Source organism: Callionymus lyra, chromosome 16 (genome assembly GCF_982586985.1).
Source record: "Callionymus lyra chromosome 16, fCalLyr1.hap1.1, whole genome shotgun sequence".
Classification (NCBI taxonomy): domain Eukaryota; kingdom Metazoa; phylum Chordata; class Actinopteri; order Syngnathiformes; family Callionymidae; genus Callionymus; species Callionymus lyra.
Genome location: NC_141833.1, coordinates 19,730,448 through 19,745,231, shown reverse-complemented (window position 1 = coordinate 19,745,231; position 14,784 = coordinate 19,730,448).

Below are 14,784 nucleotides of genomic sequence, written 5' to 3'. Positions count from 1 at the left end.
TGACTCCTTCAAGAAACATCTGTGTTTGATGATCTACTGACTCCTTCAAGAAACATCTCTGTGTTTGATGATCTACTGACTCCTTCAAGAAGCATCTGTGTTTGATGATCTACTGACTCCTTCAAGAAACATCTGTGTTTGATGATCTACTGACTCCTTCAAGAAACATCTGTGTTTGATGATCTACTGACTCCTTCAAGAAGCATCCAAAGACTCTTTTATTTGTGCTTTTTCCTCATTTTCTGGGCCTCCTGTGTTTGTCTTATGTGTCTTGATCTTTTAGAGATTTTGAAATTTTTATTACTTTTGATTGTTAAAGCGCTTTGTGACCCTGGTCTGAAAAGGCGCTTTACAAATAACCATTACTTACTTACTTACAGACAAATGGATGGATGGATGAATGAAAGCATCCATTAACAGAGAATGGATGGATGGACAGAGGATGTATGGAAAGAAGGATGGACAGAGGATATATAGATTAACTGATTGATAGATAAGTGGAGAAAGTGGTTTCTACTTTGACTAGATGTAAAAAGAAGATGGTAGATGAGTAAAGTGATTGATGACTGGTGTATGGATGATGGATGAAGGGAAGGAAAGTGAATCCATCCTTTCATAAACTAGTGGATGAAAGGATGGACTGTGTTTCTACTTTGCTTCTCTGTGTCTCAACCAGATTCATTCTCAAATCGTCAAACATAACACACAGGTGGTCATAATAAAGTGGGTAGTCGTTGTGTTTCACTACACAACATAAACCAGTGCCTCTAACTTAAGAATCGTATCATGTCGTGAAACATTCTTTGCTGTTCAACAGAAGCGAGGGAACGAAATCTCCCGATGGAAACTCTCGGGTTCAGTGACCTTCATCCTCGCTGACGACTTGAGCAGATGTTGGAAAAACTCTTCGTCTCACTGCAAAGAAAAACAGAGGCGGAGGAAGTCGTCCTGGAGACGTATATATATATATATATATGTGTCCGACGCACAAGCAGAGCTCAACACCTTCGCACACATGGAAGACGCTCGCCGGAGCCACATGTGCTCCTCACATTGAAAGAGTGAAGAAACATGTGTCGGCTGTAATCCCGACCACATACGCAACATCGGTTCCAACATTCTCCGTGTCTGACCGACGTGCTTCTGAACAGCCTCGAGGCCCGTCCTTGCAGTTAGCTCGTCCGCTAATTGATGTCACTGGATTGTGGGGTTGTTTTTGGAGTTGTGTATTCGCTACCGTTGTGGCTGGCAGAACTGCGGTGGGGCCAGGTGAGGACTGAAACTAGGAAGTGACGCAACTGATGGTTTATCCTGGCAAAAGACCTGGTGAAGGTGAAGCTAGAGTCACCGGCGCCGGCGCGAGGGTTAGCTTGAAAGCTAACCCCTCGCGCCGAGAACGCAACCTGTAATTACTCTTCTTTAACTACCAGCTTCACCGCCTTCAAGTTATTTTCGACTTCGTGGAGAAGGCGTGTTCCAGGGGATGATTCCAGCGCTGGGATATCTCGCTCCACATCTGCCTCGCACATTGTAGCAGTTTATCATCTGGCGAGGGGTTTTTTTAGCGCCGTACGGTTGCCACTCAACGTCGAACAAATTGGCAACACTTGGTCAAGGGTTTTTTCCGATAAGAATGATACATTTAACTGACTGTAATTATCTCTTTTGGTGGGCGCAACTTCAAGAGACTTGGCTAAGTGTCTTTTGGGGAATTCAGAATATTAGTTTAACTGTGTTAACTATGTTAGCAGTGCTTGAAATACTCTCGATTTGACCTGAAAAACCATGGAAATTTGGCCACAACTCAACAAAGTAGTGTCTACGCTTTGGGGGGATTCTTTAGCATGCTCACCCTAACCTAGAAGGGCTGCTCTTTAGCTTCAATTGGGAAGATCATTCAGATTAATGAAGTTTCACAAAGCATCCTGTTTGGTAGGTTTTCCAAAAAATGCTGTGCGCTTTATTTGAATACATGAGAGAGTTAAAGAGCGGCTTGAGGCTCCTAGTGTTAGAACAGTGCAATTGCAATGACTGTGACATTAGCTTTGATTCATTTTGTTGGCCTTAGTTGTGTTGTGTTCATGTATGTAATATGATTTAGTGGCGGCTCTTTCCCACTACTGAGGTTAGGATTAGCGTTAGGGTTATGGTTACGGTTAGGACTATGGTTAGTGTTTCGTCTCCTGACCAGTCAACATTCTATTCTTGTCTTTGTCTTGCTTTTTCACTTGGATCGCATCCTGACAACTTCGTAGACTGTTTCTCAGACAATGTCAGCACTTTACAAATGTGATTTTTAGTTGCTGGTGAGATCCCGATCTTCAGCCACTGTCTACTGCCTGAGTGCCCTCAATTTTTGTTTTTTTGCCTTTTCTTGATTACGTTTGTGGATTTGGGAATTGTTTAACTTTTCCCTCTGAACCTTATAGAATTGTTCGGCTCCAGGGTTTTCAATTGACTCATCGTATGCGAGTGGTTACCAAAGAAGAAAGCAGCATCTGTAACTTCTATTTCCCACTTTATCTTCTTAAAACATTGATGGGAAAGTCCTGAGCTAAAGTATGTTTACATTTAACCAAAAGTATGATCTCACTGTAGGAGGCCGTCAACACTGAGTCTGGTTCTGCTCGAGGTTTCTGCCTTCTAAAAGGAAGGTTTTTCCTCCCCACTGTCACGCTGTGATTCACTCATCGTTGAGTTGCTGGGATCAGTTTTTCTTTTCTCCGATATAGTCTCACCTAAACTGAAACTTGTCTTGAGATAACTTTGCTATGATAAGACACTTATCAGCTATGATAAGACACTAAATAAAATTGAATTAAAAAAAATGTGAGAGAGGAATGTGGTATTCCAGATCTCTGGTCCTCGAAGAAGTAAACGTCATCCTGACCTTGAATATAATATCTCATAAGTTTGGTTGGAATCTTTGGAGTAAGTATAATTAACAGCTTGACAAAGATATAACGGCGAACTAACAGCTACAGAAAGGATTGATACAGACATGTCAACTCTGTTCATTTTTATCCTTTAATGTAAAACCTGTGACTTTAAACCAGATCGGATTTCTATTCTTTGTTAAAGTAAAAGCGTTGAGTCAGATTTCTAACCTGACAAACTATACAAAAGTCGGATTTATGGTAATAAACGCAAGCGCCGTCTCCGACCCACTCCTGTACAGCGATGCAAGTCATTACTGCAAACCGATAATAATACGGAAATTGATTATAAAAAATGTTTGGAGGACTTTTTGGCAGAACCTCTGATAGAAAACACAACAAAAAAATAGAAAACAGCATAAAAGTCGACAACATTCTCAATGAATGCCTGAGATTCCGAAAACCGTCTCGAGTGAGAGTGTGACGTTTAAGAGCATATTTGGGTTGATAATTTGAGGAATCTCACGTCAAGATAAGACGGGAAGAAGTGCTGCGTGAGAGCGAAGCGTGTCGCGTCTGTACCCCCGCCTTCGCCTCCAGTCGCCTCGTCTGAACCTCCTCCCTCGGTGGGGAGCGCGGCTTCTGGAAACAAAGTCGACCGGCTGCGAACCTCAAAGCCGGCGATGATATCATGGAATAAGGCTGACAGTTCGTCAGGTGTGAGGAGGAAGAGTCGGCAGAATCCCCGCTGCTCCTCAGAAGTCGCAGGCTTTTCAGGAAGGGGGTGGAAAATAGCAAGAAAGCGTCGCTTGACTTTTCTATTCTCTTTAAAGAAACTTTTTTATTCCGTCAAGAAAACCCAAGCATAACAAACATCCAGCGAGCAGGTCGCAGCGAGAAATCTCACGACCGCGAGCCTCTCTTTCCCGCTGACTGCCGTGAAAGACGATCGTACAATTGACTCCATGTGTCATTTTATGGTGAACTTTTCTTTCCAGACACCGGCAGCGCTGCATTCCTTCTATTAACTTCTGTTCAGATTAATTGGAGGTTGGCGCGTCTCAGAGCTGCTCGCAGATGCTCGGATAATGTTGGACAGAATTTAATCCTTGGCTTAGTTTTACACGGAAGTTACTGGAGTCGCTGGACCAGAACTAGAAACTAATCTCCACACAAACTTTTGAGATCATCTCTAGCAGTCATCTCCTCTTCATCCACCCCACCTGCACTCTCTTCTTCACCTCCTTTATTTGTCCACTCCTGTCCTTTAAACCATCACTTTTAAATTAGATATCGTAATAGAAAACATTATTTAATGACTAAAAAGTTGGTCGGTACAAAGAAAAAGCTTAAAATTAAGCTTCATGAAGCTGTGTCATGTTTTCAGAGTCCACTAGATGGCGTCTCTGCACTATTTTCCAAAAACTGTTTAATGAAACACCATTCTTAAACGGATGGCTCCACCTACTGACCTCTGAACAACAAGACACTGCCTCATGAAGCTTCACCAGCACATCAAAAGAAAAACAGGACAGAGCAAACAAAAAGCCTTAAGATAATTAAAAAGCAAAATAATTAGCAAGGACAAAAAAGAAGGATATAAACAAATCCAACTATCCTTTTTTTTCTTTGTATTTTGTTTGTATATTCTCAGTATGTTTCATCCACCCCGCCTGCACTCTCTTCTTCACCTCCGTGTTTCTCTGGATGAACGACTCAGACTTCAAACTTCTCTCACTCCTTCTTTGAAGCAGTTAAATTAAAATTAACTTATATAGTGTGACTGTTTTAAGGGTTAGTCAAGCCAAAAGAATAGGTAAAAAAAAGGGAAAAAATTTGGAATGAATTATGATGGAAAACTAAATAAATAATAAAATAAAGTGTTAGTTTGATTGCGTTTTTTTAAATTAATTACATTTTTTAATATTCTAAATAAAAAGAAAACATTTAAATAACAGTGCAATATAACATAAATTAGAAAGCAAAAGGTGTTATTATGCCGTTAAATAAACTGTGGAATATTTCATTCTATATACTTTTTTAATGATTTAAAGGCACTAAGAAAAATATAAAACCCATAAGAAAGACAAAAAAAAAAAAGATCTTCAAAACCTTTTATTTATTGCTTTTTTTATTCCTTAAAAATAACCTTTTATGAAACATTAAAATGAGCTTTGTACTTCTAAGAAAAGACTTGCTGTGTATGTATTGTCTCGAGTCCAGACACACACACACACACACACACCCCCCCCCCACACACACACACACACACACACAAAGCTACTATAAAACTAGCCAGACGCACTTTAGGCTGGATGTTGGTTGTAGACATAGAGGCCCTGTAGAATATCCAGGAAGTTAATTTTGGATTCATTCCATCTCACATTCTGGAAAGATCCGCTTCAGGCCAAATCAAATGAACAATTCCAGAGTTCTGAGAGTTTTCAGATGACTTGTGATCCTCGCGCCATCACCCCACAACTCTCTCCCCCCCCTTCACCCGGATGTCAACGGTGCACCTGCAGGCTCCTGACGCTAGAGGGCTCCTGAGGCTCTCGTTGAGACGATCCTTGAGCGACACTTTATTGAGACCTTTTTCTTTAAATGAAATAATGTTATAACGTTAAATACATGTTTATTATTAAAAAGGGGGAAACTAAGGATGTTAAAGAAAATAAACAATTCGTTTATTCACGTATAATATAAAACATAATAATACTACATCTTGAAACAATTTCAGTTAAAGATTTAATGCTAATATTGGGTGATTTTATTTTTATTTTCCTAGCATCTTCTTTTTATCGTAAATATTACTCACAAAACAATAATAAAGGCATTTATTTATTTATTTTAAGAAATCGGTATGTTTGACGTATTTCCACAAATCTTTTCCTGTGTTTACATGACTGGAAATAAAGTTTTATTGACTTAAGTTTGACCTTTGAAATCTATTTAATCTACGTAAAATAAACGTAATTATCTCAACCATATTTGTTTATTTATTAAATTGTTAATGGGATCTTTTGAACTTGGATTAATTACCTGATTATTTATGTTTTATTTTGAAAAACCGGATATAAATCATTTGTCATCACTAATAGCGCTTGTAAAATAGATGTTTTAAAATACTTGTAAATAGATTTGTATGTTGATATTATGATCCATCAAGAGTTGAAGAAACACAAACAAACATAGACCATTGATGTCAGTGATTATATTGTGTTGTATTAATATTTACGTTCTCAAATGAATGTTACTTGTTAAATATGAATATTATATATATATATATATATATATATATATATATATATATATATATATATATATATATATATATATATATTAAATTGATGGTAATTTTCTTTAATTTTTTTGCAGGAAATCTATTATTTTTTGGTGAATATAATGGATTCAGTCATTTATTTTAACCCACATAATCTTGAGTTTTATTTGAATTATTGTTAAAAAATTATTACTTTTCGTTGTAATAAATAATAAATAAAATAATATGAAGCTCTAACTTCCTGCACCATTGATGACCACATACTGCAGATGTCCATGATGGTATTTTTTAAATAAATGGAATTATAGTGGGAATAAAACATGATGGAAATCTAGTGGAAACGTGTGACTAACCTCCATTTATTTAAATTCCAAGGGTTGAAATGAGCTCTTGTCGCGTCCTCACAGTCTGAACAATCAGCCCACAATTCTCACCCACTTACACCTAAACAGGAACTTTCAGAAATACAGTGTTTAACTTTGTGTGTGCGTCCGCGGCAGCGCATGGGTGTAGCAGCACGGCTTCATGCACATGTGATTTTCTGCGTTATATTTGCTCCAAGGCATCAATTTGGAGAGCAGGGCTCGACTTGGTGGCCAGTAATAAAGGTCTATTCCCGTCGCTTCGTCACCGCACGCAACTATGTCGCCGCCCACCGCTGCCACCACACGGGGGAGCGAAGATCTGACGCTCGGACTCCAGGAGCTTCAGCTTCACCGGCTCTTGAGAAGGACTTTTTTTTGGGTTCCAACGAAGAAGAATATGATTGATCTCCAGTTAAATACATGGCTACATTACAAGCTACCATGTTTTGTTGGCGAACCAGAGAAAGCTTGCTTGAGGTTTTTGACTCTCTTTAGTTTAGTTTATTTCAAAAGTGTCCAAAATATAATGAATGGCCAACAAGGAGGTTTATCAATGTCACTTTGATCTAGTATCAGTTTCAAAGAGGGAACATTGGACCACGAGCTTCCCCCAAATTATATAGATTATACTAGTGACACGCTTGTGTCCTGTAGTACTTCCTCCACTACTGCAGGGGCAACAGTGAGCAAGGCCTACGTCTCACCATGAAGGAGAAGAAAAACTAACTGTACTGCACACCCAAATTAGGGGCTGTGTCATAAATCGCACACTTCTGCACTTACACTTAATATTTTTAAGTGCGTCCCGATGAGCAGTGTGCAAAAATGTAGTGCGCAATTGGTGCACTCAAACAGCCAGAAAATTGAGTGTGGAACTATGGACACTTTCACCCTCGGCTTTAAAAGCTGATAGAGTCACTGTATCCTCTCATCCTCAGTCGTAACTGCTTGGATTTGTTTTGAAACCAAAATGTGTCCAAACATCTGCTTGAAAAGCTGCCGGAGTCCACTGCATCCTCTCGTCCTCAGTCGTAACTGCTTTCATTTGTTTTCAAACCAAAATATGTCCAAACATCAGCTTTAAAAGCTGCTGGAGTCACTGTATCCTCTCGTCCTCAGTCGTAACTGCTTGGATTTGTTTTGAAACCAAAATGTGTCCAAACATCTGCTTGAAAAGCTGCTGGAGTCACTGTATCCTCTCGTCCTCAGTCGTAACTGCTTTCATTTGTTTTCAAACCAAAATATGTCCAAACATCAGCTTTAAAAGCTGCTGGAGTCACTGTATCCTCTCGTCCTCAGTCGTAACTGCTTTCATTTGTTTTCAAACCAAAATATGTCCAAACATCAGCTTTAAAAGCTGCTGGAGTCACTGTATCCTCTCGTCCTCAGTCGTAACTGCTTTCATTTGTTTTCAAACCAAAATATGTCCAAACATCAGCTTTAAAAGCTGCTGGAGTCACTGTATCCTCTCGTCCTCAGTCGTAACTGCTTGGATTTGTTTTGAAACCAAAATGTGTCCAAACATCTGCTTGAAAAGCTGCTGGAGTCACTGTATCCTCTCGTCCTCAGTCGTAACTGCTTTCATTTGTTTTCAAACCAAAATATGTCCAAACATCAGCTTTAAAAGCTGCTGGAGTCACTGTATCCTCTCGTCCTCAGTCGTAACTGCTTTCATTTGTTTTCAAACCAAAATATGTCCAAACATCAGCTTTAAAAGCTGCTGGAGTCACTGTATCCTCTCGTCCTCAGTCGTAACTGCTTTCATTTGTTTTCAAACCAAAATATGTCCAAACATCTGCTTGAAAAGCTGCTTGAGACACTGCATCTTCTCGTCCTCAGTCATCGCACTGATGTTGCAGGATTTAATTTTTGCTTTGGCTGCAGAGGACCTAATGACTGCTGCCATCTAGCGGCCGAATGCTTAATTTTAACACAAAAATGAACAAACATGGTGAATATTTTCATGTCAATTTTAAAAAAAAAAGAAAAAAGTTGAAATATTTTGTTTTATAAACTTAATACAAACCATCTAATAACTATGACAATGAAAATGATATTTTAATACAGAAATACTATTTTTATCCATAGAGTTCTGTTGAATTTCGATTAAATATCGTTTTTCTTTTCTTGTCTCAGTTGAATTAAACTGCTTTTGTCATTTTTTTAATGCACCATTGATGTCGAGTCCTTCTGTTAAAGAAGGAAATAAAGAAGTTCCTGAATAGTTGATCCATGACAGGGTCAATGTGACTCCATGTCAGGTTAAGACTCTACAAACTTTTCTCGTACGTTTCTTCTCGTCCACATCTGGTCTGTTTTAAAGGTGCAACAACATAAAGAACATCGCGAGCAATTCTCACTGACGTCCATCCCATCGTCCTCCTCCACGGTCTGCACTTGAACGCCACACGACGGCCGACGCTACATTCACGGACACGAACCTGTCGATGGTTTCATTTCTGAACGCTCTCTCTCACTCGTCCTCTGCTCTATCGGAGGCGTCTGGAATCACTTAGCCAGAGTGAGTACACATTCCCACATGTGGAATCATTCTTCCCAGTAGGAGTGTCACTGTTTCCAAAGAGGGCTTTGATTCAGGTAGCGATCCTTCTCATTTATGTCCTGGATCCAGATGCTCCTCCGCGGAGAGTCTCTTCGAGCCACTGAGCAACTATTTATCCATTAATTGGACGTGAAATGAACCGAAGTGAAGGCTCAGGAACAGAAGTCCATCAATTCTTCTGTGTGTTATTTATTTTATTTTGTTGCTAACCTGCTAATCGTGTGTGTTTTTCTGAAACTTTTCCGTTGCAGAACTGTATTACCTCTGCCAAGGAGGTAAAAGCTTGTTCAGAACATATTCACTTTTAGGAATCGAGTCAGAGTTATAGCTAACACTATAGAGCGAATCACAAGGACCGACACTGGCGAGAAAATACACGATACAGGGTCAACGATACCATATATATCGTGATACTTTAGTAACAAGTATGTATATGTAGTATTGTCGAGTACTTGACTCTGGTGTTGCAGAATTTACAGACCACATGACTCTTGATGAAGTCGTAACTGCTTTCATTTGTTATCAAACCAAAATATGTCCAAACATCAGCTTTAAAGCTACTGGAGTCACTGTATCCTCTCGTCCTCAGTCGTAGCTGCTTTCATTTGTTTTCAAACCAAAATATGTCCAAACATCAGCTTTAAAAGCTACTGGAGTCACTGTATCCTCTCGTCCTCAGTCGTAACTGCATTCATTTGTTTTAAAACCAAAATATGTCCAAACATCAGCTTTAAAAGCTGCTGGAGTCACTGTATCCTCTCGTCCTCAGTTGTAACTGCTTTCATTTGTTTTCAAACCAAAATATGTCCAAACATCAGATTTAAAAGCTGCTGTAGTCACTGTATCCTCTCGTCCTCAGTCGTAACTGCTTTCATTTGTTTTCAAACAAAAATATATGTACAAACATCAGCTTCAAAAGCTGTTGGAGTCACTGTATCCTCTCGTCCTCAGTCGTAACTGCATTCATTTGTTTTAAAAATTAAAATATGTCCAAACATCAGCTTTAAAAGCTGCTGGAGTCACTGTATCCTCTCGTCCTCAGTTGTAACTGCTTTCATTTGTTTTCAAACCAAAATATGTCCAAACATCAGATTTAAAAGCTGCTGTAGTCACTGTATCCTCTCGTCCTCAGTCGTAACTGCTTTCATTTGTTTTCAAACAAAAATATATGTACAAACATCAGCTTCAAAAGCTGTTGGAGTCACTGTATCCTCTCGTCCTCAGTCGTAACTGCATTCATTTGTTTTAAAACCAAAATATGTCCAAACATCAGCTTTAAAAGCTGCTGGAGTCACTGTATCCTCTCATCCTCAGTTGTAACTGCTTTCATTTGTTTTCAAACCAAAATATGTCCAAACATCAGATTTAAAAGCTGCTGTAGTCACTGTATCCTCTCGTCCTCAGTCGTAACTGCTTTCATTTGTTTTCAAACAAAAATATATGTACAAACATCAGCTTCAAAAGCTGTTGGAGTCACTGTATCCTCTCGTCCTCAGTCGTAACTGCTTTCATTTGTTTTCAAACCAAAATATGTCCAAACATCAGCTTTAAAAGCTGCTGGAGTCACTGTATCCTCTCGTCCTCAGTCGTAAATGCTTTCATTTGTTTTCAAACCAAAATATGTCCAAACATCAGCTTTATGCTATACAAGACAATAGAGAGAAACAGCGAATCACAAGGAGCGACACTGGTGAGGGAACACATTCTTTTAAACAGAGGCAGAAACTTTGAGTAGAACCAGACTCAGTGGAGATGGCGAAGAGCGACAGCGGGGATGGATTTTTGAAAATGGCTGAACAAAATGGATATTTACAAGTAAAGTAAGTAAAGTAAAAGTAAAGCTTATTTGTAAAGACCTTTTAGACCAGGGTAACAAAACACTTTAACAATCAATAACAAAATACATGGTTTAGAAGGTCCATCACAAGAGTCTCAGAGAATCAAGGAAAAGCACAAATAAAAGTATCTTAAGATGTTTCTTGAAGGAGTCAGTAGATCATCAAACACAGAGATGTTTCTTGAAGGAGTCAGTAGATCATCAAACACAGATGTTTCTTGAAGGAGTCAGTAGATCATCAAACACAGAGATGTTTCTTGAAGGAGTCAGTAGATCATCAAACACAGATGTTTCTTGAAGGAGTCAGTAGATCATCAAACACAGAGATGTTTCTTGAAGGAGTCAGTAGATCATCAAACACAGATGTTTCTTGAAGGAGTCAGTAGATCATCAAACACAGATGTTTCTTGAAGGAGTCAGTAGATCATCAAACACAGATGTTTCTTGAAGGAGTCAGTAGATCATCAAACACAGAGATGGTTCCAAAGCTTAGGAGCAACAGTCTGGAAGGATTTCTATACTCTGGTCCAGAAGTTCAGGAACCATCAGTAGATTCTGATTCACAGACCTCAGAGCCCGAGCTGGGGTGTAAGTCTGGATCAGATCACTGATGGAAGGTCTGGCCATGAATAGATCTGAAAGTAAGAACCAGAATTTTAAAGTTGATCCTGAAAGAAACTGGCAGCCAGTCATTTTCCTATAACTGTGTCCCAAATCGTGCACTTCTGCACTTACACTTAATATTTTGAGTGCACAAGTGCGTCCCAATAAGCCGTGTGCGAAAATGTAGTGCGGAAAAAATAGAGTGTGGATCGATGGACACTTTCCACTATTAACGGCGGCCATCTTAGTGAAGTAGATGACGCTAAACTGAAGCTACGTCACTGAAGACGCGTCTTCGGAGCAGATACTGACATAAATGTCTCGAGAAAACACACATTTTATCACAAAACAACACAACAACAGTAATAACACAATGAAACACAACTTAATAACTTGTTTCAATTGGAGAAAAGTGTTGTGAAGTGTCGTGATAGTGTTTCAACGACTGGTTGCGATCACCGTTAAATAGTAGTAGAAGAAGAAGCTGTCGAGTCATTTCCTGTAATCTTGTAGCAGCAGAGTTTGATTTGAGACAGTACTACACTGTCGATATTTGAGCACTGAAAAGTATGTGCACTATCTCAACGTGTACTATAAACCAGTACACTCGAACAAATTTGGGAACACAGCCCCTGTAAACAGAACTTCAATACAAAGGAAAATAGTGCAGAGACGCCATCTAGTGGACTCTGAAGATAATGACACTGTTTCATGAAGCTTCATCAAAACATCACTACCATCTAGTGGACTCTGAAGATAACGACACTGTGTCATGAAGCTTCATCAACACATCACTACCATCTAGTGGACTCTGAAGATAATGACACTGTTTCATGAAGCTTCATCAACACATCACTACCATCTAGTGGACTCTGAAGATAACGACACTGTTTCATGAAGCTTCATCGACACATCACTACCATCTAGTGGACTCTGAAGATAATGACACTGTTTCATGAAGCTTCATCGACACATCACTACCATCTAGTGGACTCGGAAGATAATGACACTGTTTCATGAAGCTTCATCAACACATCACTACCATCTAGTGGACTCTGAAGATAATGACACTGTTTCATGAAGCTTCATCAACACATCACTACCATCTAGTGGACTCTGAAGATAATGACACTGTTTCATGAAGCTTCATCGACACATCACTACCATCTAGTGGACTCTGAAGATAATGACACTGTTTCATGAAGCTTCATCAACACATCACTACCATCTAGTGGACTCTGAAGATAATGACACTGTTTCATGAAGCTTCATCAACACATCACTACCATCTAGTGGACTCTGAAGATAATGACACTGTTTCATGAAGCTTCATCAAAACATCATTAACATCTAGTGGACTCTGAAGATAATGACACTGTTTCATGAAGCTTCATCAACACATCACTACCATCTAGTGGACTCTGAAGATAACGACACTGTTTCATGAAGCTTCATCGACACATCACTACCATCTAGTGGACTCTGAAGATAATGACACTGTTTCATGAAGCTTCATCAACACATCACTACCATCTAGTGGACTCTGAAGATAACGACACTGTTTCATGAAGCTTCATCGACACATCACTACCATCTAGTGGACTCTGAAGATAATGACACTGTTTCATGAAGCTTCATCGACACATCACTACCATCTAGTGGACTCTGAAGATAATGACACTGTTTCATGAAGCTTCATCAACACATCACTACCATCTAGTGGACTATGAAGATAATGACACTGTTTCATGAAGCTTCATCAACACATCACTACCATCTACTGGACTCTGAAGATAATGACACTGTTTCATGAAGCTTCATCAACACATCACTACCATCTAGTGGACTCTGAAGATAATGACACTGTTTCATGAAGCTTCATCAACACATCACTACCATCTAGTGGACTCTGAAGATAATGACACTGTTTCATGAAGCTTCATCAACACATCACTTCCATCTAGTGGACTCTGAAGATAATGACACTGTTTCATGAAGCTTCATCAACACATCACTACCATCTAGTGGACTCTGAAGATAATGACACTGTTTCATGAAGCTTCATCGACACATCACTACCATCTAGTGGACTCTGAACATAATGACACCGTTTCATGAAGCTTCATCGACACATCACTAGCAAGCAGTGGACTCTGAAGATAATGACACTTTTTCATGAAGCTTCATCAACACATCACTACCATCTAGTGGACTCTGAAGATAATGACACTGTTTCATGAAGCTTCATCAACACATCACTACCATCTAGTGGACTCTGAAGATAATGACACTGTTTCATGAAGCTTCATCAACACATCACTACCATCTAGTGGACTCTGAAGATAATGACACTGTTTCATGAAGCTTCATCGACACATCACTACCATCTAGTGGACTCTGAAGATAATGACACTGTTTCATGAAGCTTCATCGACACATCACTACCATCTAGTGGACTCTGAAGATAATGACACTGTTTCATGAAGCTTCATCAACACATCACTACCATCTAGTGGACTCTGAAGATAACGACACTGTTTCATGAAGCTTCATCGACACATCACTACCATCTAGTGGACTCTGAAGATAATGACACTGTTTCATGAAGCTTCATCGACACATCACTACCATCTAGTGGACTCTGAAGATAATGACACTGTTTCATGAAGCTTCATCAACACATCACTACCATCTAGTGGACTATGAAGATAATGACACTGTTTCATGAAGCTTCATCAACACATCACTACCATCTACTGGACTCTGAAGATAATGACACTGTTTCATGAAGCTTCATCAACACATCACTACCATCTAGTGGACTCTGAAGATAATGACACTGTTTCATGAAGCTTCATCAACACATCACTACCATCTAGTGGACTCTGAAGATAATGACACTGTTTCATGAAGCTTCATCAACACATCACTTCCATCTAGTGGACTCTGAAGATAATGACACTGTTTCATGAAGCTTCATCAACACATCACTACCATCTAGTGGACTCTGAAGATAATGACACTGTTTCATGAAGCTTCATCGACACATCACTACCATCTAGTGGACTCTGAACATAATGACACCGTTTCATGAAGCTTCATCGACACATCACTAGCAAGCAGTGGACTCTGAAGATAATGACACTTTTTCATGAAGCTTCATCAACACATCACTACCATCTAGTGGACTCTGAAGATAATGACACTGTTTCATGAAGCTTCATCAACACATCACTACCATCTAGTGGACTCTGAAG